The sequence below is a fragment of the Mastigoproctus giganteus genome, chromosome 7 (genome assembly GCF_048544385.1).
Source record: "Mastigoproctus giganteus isolate SK-2022 chromosome 7, ASM4854438v1, whole genome shotgun sequence".
NCBI lineage: Eukaryota > Metazoa > Arthropoda > Arachnida > Uropygi > Thelyphonidae > Mastigoproctus > Mastigoproctus giganteus.
The window spans coordinates 147,160,779-147,175,180 of NC_143581.1; positions in this window are offsets into that span (position 1 = coordinate 147,160,779).

Genomic DNA, 14,402 nt, shown 5'->3' on the forward strand with positions numbered 1-14,402 from the left:
TGTACTCATCAGTCATTAGAGCTATAATACTCCTTCTCTCAATTTTGCTTTCCCAGTGCTTGTGTTACACCAAACTGACTCGACACTGCACTATCCATTCATGTCAACTGGTTGCTTCTTTAGATTTTGTGTGTTTCATAACTAACAGCATAATTCCTCCTCCATTTATATCATTTCTGTACACGTATACCCCAAGTTCCAATTCTGCATTTCTTATATCTGTTTGACACCACTTCTCTGATATTCCAATAATATCTGTCTTTGATGTCTAGACCAGCACCTCAAATTCATCAAGTTTATTTACTATACTCCTAGCATTGTTGTAAATGCAGGTATACATGCACCTATTCTTACTCTTGATGACTCCCAGCCAGAGCCGCATTAACACTACGGCCAAAGTGGCCATGGACAGGGACCTCATTTTCTGTGTAAATATTTTCCAAAGTAGTGATAACAATTTCTAATAATAATAATAAACCAAGTAAATATGTAATAAAAGCATTCTTAAACTTAACTTTAAGTGTTTAAATTTTATTCTTCTACCTTTTTATTGTACAATAAATAAGTTAAAAGTTTTTATTAAAATTGTTTTTATTAATACTTTATTTTTCAAAACATAAAACATTTTGACCTATGTAGTATTTGTATTTATAGGTATGTGTGTAATATATATATATATATATTTGAATAATGGCTTAAAATTTTTATAATGCAATAACAATAAGGAAATACGAAAATAAAAAGATAAATAAATATTAAGCTATCATTAGAGGCAGCAAAATTCACATCCTTAACATGATGCCCAGTACATAACTGATAATTCATTTAAAAATAATACATAAACCAGTAGCTTGGCAAAACTGTAGAGCGAAAGTTAACATAAAAATTAACATAAATTAAATCAAACAAGGAGGGGAAAAGTAAAGGTAACAAGACAGAAACCGTAGCTGCAGGTCCCCAAATAATTTAGAGTTCAATTAAATCCAATTAATAATAATGAATCCATTTAAATTTAAAATAATGCCAATTACATAATAATTTAGCTGTACCCTCCTTGTAAGGTACCAGTTCCGAGAGACGTGAAATATCGAAATGCAGTGATTCCTTGACCATTATTGGCCTCGTGGTCCTCTGTCGATGTGGGGGCAGGTGTAATGGTCAGTCTATTATTTTGTTACTTTGTTTTCTTTTAGTATTTCGCTTTAGTCCCTTTTTGGTGATATTTCACGTCTCTTGGAACTGGTACCTTACAGGGGGGGTATCGCTAAATTATTATGTAATTGGCATTATTTTAAATTTAAATGTATTCATTATTATTAATTGGATTTAATTGAACTCTAAATTATTTGGGGACCTGCAGCTACAGTTTCTGTCTTGTTACCTGTACTTTTCCCCTCCTTGTTTTAATTTATGTTAATTTTTATATTAACTTTTGCTCTACAGTTTTGCAATGCTACTGACTTATGTATTATTTTTATATGAATTATCTGTTATACAAAGGGTACTAGGAAAGTTTTGCAATACAGCTTTGTTTATTTAATTTTTTCAAAGTAATTTCCTCTACATTCAATACACCTCTCCATCCTCCGAAACCAATCTTTAAACCAGTTCTGCCAAGTTTCACTAGGGAGTAAAGCACACTCCTTGTTCCAAGCCCGTAGAAGGTCCTCATCACTGGAAAACCGCCTCCCTTTTAGCTTCATTTTCACATGCGGGAACAGTGCAAAGTCGCAGGGAGCAAGGTCTGGACTGTAGGGAGGGTGCTCGAGAAGTGTCAGTCCTGTCGTGGTCAAATTTTCGGTGCAGGCTTTGGCGCGGTGAGCTGGAGCATTTTCGTGATGGAGGTACCAGGTGTCCATTCTTGACTTTGGCCGCAGGTTCTTCATAGATCCAATGACTTTAGGCAGGCATTGTTCAGTATACCACTTAGCTGTGACTGTCTTCTGCGTGTCCAAAACGACACGTTCCACAATTCCACTCGATTTGAAAAATACAGCTATCATTTTCTTCTTTACAGATCGGGATTTGCTGACAGTTACGGGTGTGTCGTCATCATCAAAGACCCAAACTTTGTTTTGAGCCTTGGTCTGCAGATCGTAATAGTACAGCCAAGTCTCGTCACCTGTCACGATGTTATTCACATACCGAGATTGTCCCTTATCAAACTTTTTTAACATCTCCCGGCACCAAGTCACACTTCGTGTCATCTGCTCTTCAGTCAGTTGATGCTGCACCCAGAGAGAACAAAGTTTCTTCACGTGCAAATGATCTTGCAGAATCGAACGAATTGCTGGTGCATTTAGGCCCAAAGTATCCTCTATCTGTTGGTAGGTCACTCGCCTGTTTTCGTCAAGCATTTTCCTCACAGCAGTAACGTTTTCCTCCGTAACTGACGTTCGTGGCCTTCCCGGCCTCTCAGAATCCTCCAGAGTGAAATTTCCCCTTTGGAATTCTCTATACCACCTGAATATCGTTGTACGATGTGGACAATCATCATCTAGTGCAAGAGTCATTTCTTCTAAGCACTGGTCTATGGTTAAACCACGCACGAAATTATACCGCAAAACTGTCCTTATCTCATTTCGTGACCACGATGCCATCGCAAGCACTTTACACTCTCACTACTAATGAATAACTGAGCCCATCGACTTGGCGCGGCGGCTACTATGCACGTATGAACATGTCTCAACATGCAGCAACAAGCAGCTTCCTGTGATTCATTGTTGCGTCATATTGCAAAACTTTCCTAGTACCCTTTGTATATATATAAATAGATAAAGATGCAATGAAATTACGAAAGTCTTATTAAACAGGTCTTATTATTGAGTTGTAAGAGTTTATGCAAAATTTATAAAATGTATATAAGACAGAGTTATGGATCCGGGAACTACGGTAAATGCAGAAAGGACCGGCAACCATAATGAATAATAGACAAAAAAGTTAAAATTCAGTATATTTGTGTATATGGTAGGGGAGTTGGGCTATAAGGTGTAGTAACCATGGAAGAATAGGGAGAACCTGAAATTAAAAAAATTAGTTTACCTGAAAAATAATATGCAATTAATAAATGCATAATAATTGTAAGAAACTAAAGCTGTGGGTCCTAGGACTAACTACTTCTTCAAAATGTTCGGCAGCAAAAATCGGAGCCACAAAAATAGTCCAGATCTCTGGTTCTGTTATGATGTACACGTAAACGGTATATGTATACATTAAAGCTGACCTGGCAGAGACCAGAAGGAAGAATAAAATAATAAATAAAAATAATAATGAAAAATAAAATCCTGTGGAAGAGACCTGGACTATTGTGGCTCATACAGTTTTCACTGCTGACACTTTTGAAGAAGAAGTCCTAGGACCCACAGGTTTTGTTTCTTACAATTATTATGCCCTTATTAATTGCATTTTATTTTCATTTCAGGTAAACTAATTTTTTACTTACAGGTTCTCCCTATTCTTCCATGGTTACTACACCTTATAGCCCAACTCCCCTACCATATACACAAATATACTGAATTTTAACCTTTTTGTCTATATATATATATATATATATATATATATATATATATATATATATATATATATTATGTGAGGTAAAAGTTAGGCAAAAGTAATAAAAATAAATAAATATGGCAAAATAATATAAAATAAATATTTTATATTATTTTGCGTTTCGTTTCGCTCTGTATTATTGCCGTACTACTGGCTGATGTTTTTATTTTAAATATCATATTTATTTTAATTATCAGATATATATATATATCCGTATTAGGTGAAGAATTATTTGTAAATTTTAACATTATAGATAACTTAAAGTTGTTAATGAAAGATTACATTGGTCTGTAATTATCTGTCCTAGATATAGAATATGGTAGAGTAAAAGTATATCGGATTGGCAATGAGGTAGCAGGTGAGACTACACCTTATCTCACTCAACCTGCTACCTCATTGCCAGTCCGATATATTTTTACTCTACCATATTCTATCATATCTAGAACACACATATATATATATATATATATATTGAAGGAGCCTCAAATTTAAATATGGGCTGGTGGCCTATTTCATCTTTAATCCGGCCCTGCTCCCAGCAGTTCTTGAAATACCCAGTATCTTACTTTCAGGCTGCTGCTCAATCCAGTAGAAGCAGTGCAAGAATTACTTTCACCTCTGCCTGCGGCTACTGTTAACCTATTCTGTGAATGAATCGAATCCCCTCCAAGCTAGCAGTTTTTTGACCCACCTAGCACTGCCTCTAATCAATAAATATTCTTGCACCCTTTTTATTTAAGTGTATCCCCTCTCTGAAGAAAAAATCTCTCCTGTTAACAAGTACAGATGCTGAGAAAAATTCTACCCCCATGAGTCTTGCACAATCTCTCCAGGGCCGAATCGGTTGACAAGGCTCTCATCATATACTCCCTCCTATCGTGGCTGGCAGAATTGCAGACACTTAAATTTAACCCTAACTCACGACTTTTTTTTCAACACTGGCCTGTAACTTGTTAAGTAAATCTGCAGATCTACTCGTGTATTAGTGCCAACGTGTACGACAATATTACCTTTTGTGCCCCAAAAGATTATCTGCTGTACAATGTCATCAACTTTTGCTCCTGGCAGACATACCCTGGTCCTGTTCCACCTATCCTTTTTGCACAATATATTTTCCCATCTTCCTGACAATTGAATTACCGACAATAACTAGCTCCTTGTGGAACCAGCATATTCTGCACTGAAGATTGCCACTGTGTTGCCTGATGCACAAGTGTGAGCTCTGGTATTGAGTTGCCTAGCAGAGAGCTTGATGGGCTCCACATTTTAATTTCTTCTAGGTCATCTCCCCTACTCTTCAAACTCATAGATGTCCATCAGAATGCTAAGTTGGCACCTAATTTCTTGATACTCTCTGCACGTAGCACCCACACACACACACAAAGACTACATTTTACGCATGTTTTTTAGGCTGTGATGTGTTGGAGAATCGCACCCTTCGATTCTCCCCCGAGCCACAGCACTCCTGCTACTTTGTGTACGTTGTTTTGCTGCTCTAGTCTGGGACATGATTTCCATTTCACTATGATTTAATTAATTAACAGTGAAAATTAATAAGTTAATAAATTTAATTGACCAAACTATACTTGACTGTACAATACTATATTAACAATCACAATGGTAAATTAGTAGTATCCCTAGCTAAATACAAAGATATATGCTCAAAAAGTGATTTAAACCTTCAAACTACTTATTAATTACAATTAAAATCCTACTATTCTGCTTTCCTGGTTGCATGCTATGATATTACATCAATATAATAGCAGTATAAGTAGTGAGTCATAACTTACAAAATCACTAGCTAAATTTTATAAAATAAGCTAACGAATTGCTATTAAGCCTATTTAATTGATTTGTAAAACAACAATGTTAATTAATCAAAAATAAGATAAAATTTGTAAGAAACATCCATTTGGAGAAACTCAAAAAGTCTACATCCTCACACCTACATTCTCATTCCCAGGACTGCAGTACATGGGCTGATGAATTGTCACTCCCCAACCAGTGCTTGAATTGAAAAATTCCATGTTAAGAACATTACTGGAAAGCTAAAAATCTGGAAACAAAAAAGCAACAAAATACTTTACCAAAAAATAATCCAGTACATTCTGACATTCAGATACCATGATTAATCTTGAATGTACTCAGTATCCTTTAATCTGCAGCAACTGTCTTAGCATTTTAGGAAACATTTTTGCAAAGTTTAAAGTTTTCTGCTTAATTTTAAAATTAAAACATCCACTTGTGCATTTCGGCCCAATATGAGCACTGGTTGCAACTGATGTAAATTAGTCAAAGTATTATTGAGTAATTCTGTAATTTTTACTGTACTTCCCGCTGTGATACGTGTGTATGTAGGAACTTTAACTTGAAACTAGAAAAAAAGTTATGGAACTAGTGGATTATTGGAAAAGGAGCAGTTCTAAGATTGAAAATTATTGTCTAAACTTATACAAAAGTGGCTTCAAGTTAGAGACACAATTCCAAATGGATAAAAAAAAATACATGTACTATGAGAGAAAAAATGTTTTCTTGTGATTTAGTTAGTGTATTCAGAGTTCCTGTTTTGCAAAAAAAAAAAAAAAAAAAAAAATGTGAATCTTTTAAATTAAACTTAAATTTAAATTATGCACAAAAAAATTTCCATGCTCAGGAAACAGACTGACTTAAATTTTAAAGTCATGGAACTCAGCACAATTAACTGGAAGAGAGCCAGTCTGCAAATTGTGAATCTCTAGACTGTTTTCTATTTTGTGAAAATGCACATGAATCTGTAGACTTTTTTGTTTTGTGAAAACAGAATCCTTTAGTTTTGTTAAGCTTATTAATCAGGTCTGCAGTGTTGTTGAAACTGGACTACTTCAGAATGTTACCTGAAAACATAAACATCTTATGAAGAAAACTGTACATCTGTATACAAGAAGAGGAAAAATTCATGAAACTAAAGATAGCTTAGATAACTGCCGCCATTTTTGAAGATACCTCATGCAGAATTCATTCCATACATAAAAGCCTATTTCCAAAAAAAAAAAAAAAAAAAAAAGTTAAAGATAATGCCCGAAGTGATCCAGCTGTTTAACAGTTTTGTGTTCATTAAACTTTTAAGCCATTTTCTTATCAGCAAAAATAATATGAATTCTGCAGCCCATGGACTGAAGTGTGTTTGCAAGACAAGGAATCATCAAACCTATCAGTGGTGGTACCATATTTTTTGTATTTCTCAAAAGAAAAAATATATATTTTTTGATCTGCTTGAAGTATAGCAATACTTATTAAATGCAATTTTTTACTTATTTTTTAATGAAAATTTTTAAATTAATTTTTTTTTTTACAGCAGTTATTTCCTATGAAATAAAACATTAATTCTACTGAAAATAGAATAAGAAAACATAAACGTAAAAGATGAACATGAAACTACTAGCCTATTCCATTTTAAAGTTATAAAACCATTAAGCACATACTGTACAATATTGTTAAAATATGTATTAGGTATAGTGTATAGTTTGTTATTTATTTTATGAAATAATTCAAATATAACATTAACAGTATCTAAATTCCCTGAAGTAGGGTCTAACCATAGTGAAAACAAAAATAGAAACAAAGGTGGTGCATAACCATCTAGTTTGCACCACATTTGTGTTTCTACAGGGCTTCCCTACATGTAATTGAGTAAAAAATGATGCTTCACTTCCAAAACTATTCAAATAAGAATTTTATATATAATTAAAAATATATTTCCTTTTGTTTTCTAGAAAAGCCAATCCCAGAAGAGTTTACAAATTCATCATGACTGCATACGTATTGAATTATTGATTTTTTGGAATTTCAGTACCACAATCAGAATGAACCATGCATTTTTTTGAGGCTACATATGGGGTCGAATATTCAACCTCATTACATGCTGCCATGCATGACTACCATGGGCTGCGTCTGATAATGATAGTAACTGCCATTAACGTTGAACTGACGATTAACACTATAGATATATTGGAGTAGCCTATGAGGTTGGTCATCACCACCACTAAGTTATGTTAACTTTTAATGCACATTTTAGAACCATGTTTTTGACAGTTTATTTGGATTTTAGCAAAGCATTTGACTTTCCATAATGAGAGGTTATTGTAAAAGCAGAGATTGGCAATCTTTAATGATCATTGCCAAACAGTGCTCTTTCAGGATGACCAGTGCCTAACTTGAGGATATGCAGGCTCTAGGCAAAAGTTTTTTTTGGGGCCCATGGAAAAATGTTTATTATGAACAGGACCTGTCTTTGGAGTATTTGATCCCTAGGCAAAATATTTTCCTGGGACCCTACTTTAATAGTAAAAAAATAGAAAATCCAGGCCCTCAGAAAATTACCATTACACAGTCAATAAAAAAATAAAAAGCGATTCTGCATGTACCTCTAAAGAAATATATACAAATCTGAACATAGCAGCAGCACACGCATTTCGATTAGAAGCTGCATTACAATTTGCAAATTTTATAAGAAACATGAGCACTCATAGCCTTCGTTATGCTGAATTTAGCTGTGTCCATTTCCATTTACTTACCCCTCAAAACATGGGTCCTGGGCACATGCTTAGCCTAGCCCTAACGTAGGCCTTAGGATGACTTGGAACAGACTTCAAACATGATCAGAGAAGTGACAGCTTATGCTTTAATGCTGCTAAATGCAAGGTCTTACATTTGGCGAATAGCAACCCACAAATAAATTATACACTTGGTGGGGATGAATTAAAAACAGGAGGAGGAAAGGGAACTGGGAGTTACAATACGAGTAGATATGGTTTTCTAAACAGTAGATAGCCAGGAAAGCCCATGGTGTCCTATTGATTTATCGAACCTTGTCCTGTAGAGATAGGGAGGTAAAAATCTCACTGTATAAGACAATTGTATGACCACATTTGGAATACTGTATTCAAATATGGAGAACTCATCTGAAAAGAGACATTGAACTACATAAAAGGGTCAAAAGATGGGCAACTCATGGTGAGTTTGACAGGATGATCATATGAGGAAATATTCTGATCATGTGGGCTACAGAGCTTGGCAACCAGGCACCTCAGAGGTGACCTTGTTGAGGTTTACAAGGCTCTGAGAGATTAATAAAATGAATGAAAGTGGAATTCTCACTGGTCAAGGAAACCAAGAACTAGGGTTCATAAATTAAATTACAGAGCTTGAGGCTTAGATTAGACTAGGAAGTTTTCTTTTAGCTAGTGAGACGATAGCTGGAACAAGTTGTCCTCGCAGTTAGTTTGGGCTTACAGTTTCAGTAAAATCAAGGATCAGCCGGATGCTTACCTGTTTGAGGAGAAAAGCATATAATTTGTTTTCTTATCTACTTTATTTTTTGCCAATGCAGCAAAAGCGTGTTTAGACTGTTGAATACTATTGCTAACCAGAGTTGGATATCAGTGAGTCATGTAAAAAAAGATGTAATATGCCGGAGAAAATTACTTACTGAAGAAAATACTTTTAAGTTCTAAGTGATGATGTAACTAAATTGGTGATGTGTGAAATCAAGTAAGCAATTGAAATAAAAAGGAAGAAGACTAAAAACAGAATTAGCCAAGTGAAATTAATATGACAGCACCATGGACTTGGGGGAGGTCTCCACAGACGAATATATCCCTAATTCACAAAGGAGGATTAAAGGGTGACTCGATTAATTACAGACCAGTTAGTTTAACTTCTGTTCTAGGGAAAATAATGGAGTCACTAGTTAAAGAAGCACTGCAGGATCATCTAGACAAGACTGCAGTTATAGTTCAGACACCATGGGTTTCTTAAGAAGTCTTCTTTGACCAATGTGATTGAATACTGTGATGTGAACACAAAGGAACTGGATGCAACAAACAATTTTGATATCATATACTTGAATTTTATGAAAGCCTTTGATACTGGTCCACATGGAATACTACTGTACAAGTTGGAGCAGTATGGTATTAAAGGCAAGTTTCTGTTATGGATAAAGGGCTGGTTGAGTGGACAAAACAGAGTGGAAATCAGCGGATACTGGTCATTGTGGAATAATATTTTAGTGGAGTTCCCAGAGGTCCATGTGACCTAATTCATTAGGCCACTGAAAGTTTTACTTTTTTATGACCAGGTTTTGGCGTATTATAGCCTTAGTTGCTAATGTGCCAATAAAACCCAACCAACCAACCAGGGGTCTGTGTTGGGCCCATTGTTGTTTTCTGAATATGTCAATGATATTCATGAAGGTCTATCAGGCTTAATGTCCAAGTTTTCAGAAGATAATAAGGTTGGTAGGGTTAATGACAGCAAGGATGGCACGCTAATGCAACAGGATGTAGAAAAGTTTAGCAGATGGGCAGAGAAGTGACAACTAAAGTTTAACATTACGAATGCAAAGTACTGCATGTGGGTAGGAGTAACATGGCAACTGTGTGGTACTAGACCCAGGATAGTGGGGAATGAAAAAGATCTTGGGGTAATTGTGCAGTGAGATGAATTTTTCTGAGTTGTGCAAACAGGCTGCAAGAGTAGCTAATGGGGTCTTGTCAATGATATATAGGAATTTTCCAGGGATTAGGTGATTATCCCCTTGTATAAGGCACGGGTCAGGCCACACCTTGAGTATTGCATGCAGGTCATTTTAGGAAAGATGTAGAGCTGCTGGAAGGAGAGAAGTGCAATGTGATTACTGAGTGGAAAAGGGGTTGCTGTTGCCAAGTTCTGCAAATTGCAGCATTTGGAGTCTGCATCTACAAGGTGATCTGATTGAGGTGTAAAAGGCATTGAATGGTTTGAGCAAGCTTAATGCTGATGAGATTCCACACCTAAAGGAGCATAAATTCAAATTGAGGAAAGATGGATGTAGAATAGATGTGCAAAAATTTTTGTTTAGCCAGTGGGCGGTTGATTGCTGGAACCAACTGCCATCAGGCGTGGAAGTTGACGGCTTAAATAAATTGAAGGCTGAACTAGACAAACTTGGAGTGAATGGATGGGTGAAACGGGAGGAGGTGTGGGGTTTTTTTTTTTTTTTTTTGGCTGATGCTAAATAAGTTTGCATTCTTGCATCAAATGCAAGTAATGTCCCAGTGCCAATCAATGGATATCTAAATACTCTGTGTATGGCATGACCCAACTGCAATGGCTACCATTTATTAAAACGAAAAACTAGCCATCATTTCTGTAAAATAACGAAATTCACGAGTGGACTCATTCATTTTTACAGGACCATATGATCCCTGTTCACTAGTACGGACGCTTCATTGGATTAACACTAGACAAAAAAACTTAATTTCTTAGCACACATACAAGAAATCCGAACCAAATGAACGGCAAAAAACGGGTACCCATTGTGTTAGCCTTCTCGATATAATGTGTGGACTGCATGGTAGGATTGTTGTCTTCCCTATTCCGGCTGGAAAAGTTCGAGGCCCATCAATGACTTGAATTTTAATAGGCCAGTTTCACAACGTCACTGATTTAGTGTCAAGCGAGGGCAACAAGGTTTTTATTCCGGAAAATCGAGTTTTTCGTCCACCAAGCATAAAATCGACCTCAGAACACACTCAAATTAAAGACAATATACACACAGTATTAAGGCCTTAGTCGCTGATGCTCTAAAACCCTACAACACAACAAGTATGTGGATATGGCTCTGCCTTTCCACCACAACGCTCTCAGATCTGCATTATTCTCATTTAGAACTTCCCTAGCACAGATCTTATATATACTACAATGCATAAAAGGATGGTTGAGTGGGAGAAGACAGAGGGTGGTAATCAATGGGTGCTGCTCTTCTTGGACTAATGTTACTAGTGGAGTCCCACAGGGTTCGGTGTTGGGTCCACTGTTCTTTTTTCTGAGCAATGCAGACAGGCTGCCAGGGCAGGTCATGGGGATTTTGTCAATGATATATAGGAATTTTGCTAGCAGGGAAAAGGAGGTGATTATCCCTCTGTATAAGGCAATGGTCAGGCCACGCCTTGAGTACTGTGTGCTGGTCTGGAGGCCTCATTTTAGGAAGGATGTAGATTTGCTTGAGCGTGTACAGAGAAGGGCAACAAGATTGGTGAGGGGAATGAATGGGTCCTTTTTCCACGAGAGGTTTAAGTTCTGCAAATTGCAGTGGCTGGAGTCTAGGCACCCGCGAAGTGATCTGATTGAGGTGTATAAGGCCTTGAATGGGTTGAGCACGCTGAATTCTGATCAGATTCTTCCACTTGTTCATATTACGAACCTAAGGGGCCATAAATTCAAATTAAGGAAAGACATATGTAGAATAGCTGTGTGCAAATTTGCGTTTAGCCAGCGGGTGGTTAATTGCTGGAACAAACTTCCATCTGTCGTTGTGGAAGTTATCATTAGCGTTAGCATTAGTAGAGGCATTTGATGCAAGAAAGCAAGCTTATGCAGCATCAGCCAAAAAAAAAAAAACCCAGTTTTTTTTTTTTTTTTTCCTTAAATAAATTTAAGGAAAAACTGGACAGGCATTTTATTTTTTTTTTTTTATTGTTTATTTTTTTTTTTTTTTTGACTGATGCTGCATAAGCTGATACACTTGCTTTCTTGCATCACATGCCTCTACTACTACTACTATTATAGAAACTCAACAACCACCATTACATTTTAAAAGGAAAGTTTTATTAGTTAATTTTGTCTCCAAAGTTTGGAGCCTGACAACTCATCCTATTTGGCCATTCCTTTTCCAGCCTCAATGGACTGCTCAATAGAAAAAAAGTCACATTTCAATAAACCTGCAGGTATTGGATCCCACGAGATCACTTCAGATTCGAATCTACAGCTTAAAAAATCTATAAAGATGTGTTCCTAACGTTCTGTGGGCAACAATTACGGATAAATGTGATTTTTATTTCAATCGGTGGTGCAAGCATTCTCTGTCAAACTTAAATATAAGACGCCTTTCTCAGCTCATTGTGGAATACTGGAAATGAAAATGCAGAGTAGGCAGCAAAACAAACAGAAAATTCAAATATAATCGATTTGAACATTCCTGTCCAAGTCTACAAAAACCATTAAATGAAAAGCCTACTACTCACAACGAAAAAATGTATACTGTGATCACCACCACCTAGTGGTTTCTTTATCTAAATTCGTAAGGCATGAATAGTTTGCCTAGTTCAGCCTTAATGCATGAATAGTTTTCCTAGTTCAAATGCTTGCCTAGTTCTGCCTTAAATTTATTTAAGCTATCAATTTCCACAACAACAGAGGAAATCTGTGCCAGCAATCAACTACCCGCCGGCTAAAGACAAACTTCCACTCATCTATTCTGCAAATGGCCTTCAATTCGAATCTATGCCCTCTCAGGTTCGAAATATGAGCAAGCGGAAGAACCCAATCAGCATTGAGCCTTCTCAAACAAATCAAGGCCTTATACACTTCAATCAGATCAGCTTGCAGGAGCGTAGTCCCCAAACACTGCAATTGACAGAGATTAAGCCTTTCTTCCTAAAAGCACCCCTTTGTTCCTCTCACCAATCTTGTTGCCGTTCTAGAACCATGTTTACTAGAACTCGTTGTAGTAACTCTGCATCCTTCCTAAAATGAGCCCTCCAAACCTGTAAGAGTAAACCGCAAGGCGTGGCCTCACCATTGCTTTATACAAGAGGACAATTACATCCTTGTCGAGCAAAATGCCTAGATATCATTGACAATACTCCATGACCTGCTCTGGCTGTCCGTCTACACTGCTCAGGGAATTTCATATCTGACTGCACAATTATTCCCCAGGTGTTTTTCATTCTCCACTTCCCTCAGGATTGTACCACAGAGATGGTACGTTTCTCTTGGGTTACTGCTACCCATATGCAATGCTTTGCATTTGTTGAAATTAAACTTGACTTGCCAATTGTCAGCCCATCTGCCTAACTTTTTAGATCCTGTTCCAATACTATACTATCATTAACAACCCTACCAACCTTTGTATCATCTTCACATCCCTTCATCGATATCATTGATAAATACGCAAAACAACAATGGGCCCAGCCCCGAACTCTGGGGAACTCCACTAATAGCATTAGTCCACGAAAAGCTGTGTCCATTTATTAACACTCTCTGTCGTCTCTTATTTAAGCATCCCTTTATCCATTACAGCAACTTGCCTTTAATGACATGATGCTCCAATTTGTACAGTAGTCTTCCATGTGCAACAGTATCGCTACTTTTCTGAAATCCGAGTATATGATATCAATGTTATTTTTTGCAACCAGTCGCTTTGTGACCACATCATACTACCCAATCGAATTGGTCAGACAAGGTCTCACCTTAACAAACCCATGCTTTGTCTGAACTATTACTGCAGTCCTGTCTATATCTTGTCTTGACTGCAGTAAGAGACTATAGTCTATAGGACTGCAGGACTGTAGTAGAGTGCATTAAGAGGCTGTAGTCTCTTACTATAGTCATGTTCCTGCAACGCTTCTTTTGCCAGTGATTCCACTATTTTCCGCAGAACAGAAGTTAAGCTAACAGCTTTATAATTATTTATATCCTTTTTTGAACCCCTTTGTTAATTGGGGATACATTTGCACACCTCCAACCCATGGAGACCTCCCTTGTGCCTAAGAATGCTCTCATAATTATGGGTAAGGGTTTCTTCCCTCGCTGCCTCCCTTGATTTAACTTAATAGATTTTATCCATCCCACGTGCCTTTTTTTTATGATTAACTTCAACAATTTCTCCTCCAGTCTGCTCTCCGTTATTGCAAAATCCTTAAGCTCCGTGATAGAGTTTATTTAACTTCCCTTCCTCCCCTTCCTTACAGAATTCCGCATGTGTGAAGGTAGTTGTAAAATACTCATTCAGTCTGTCAGCTTACTGAACAGAATCATCAACAGTCTTACCA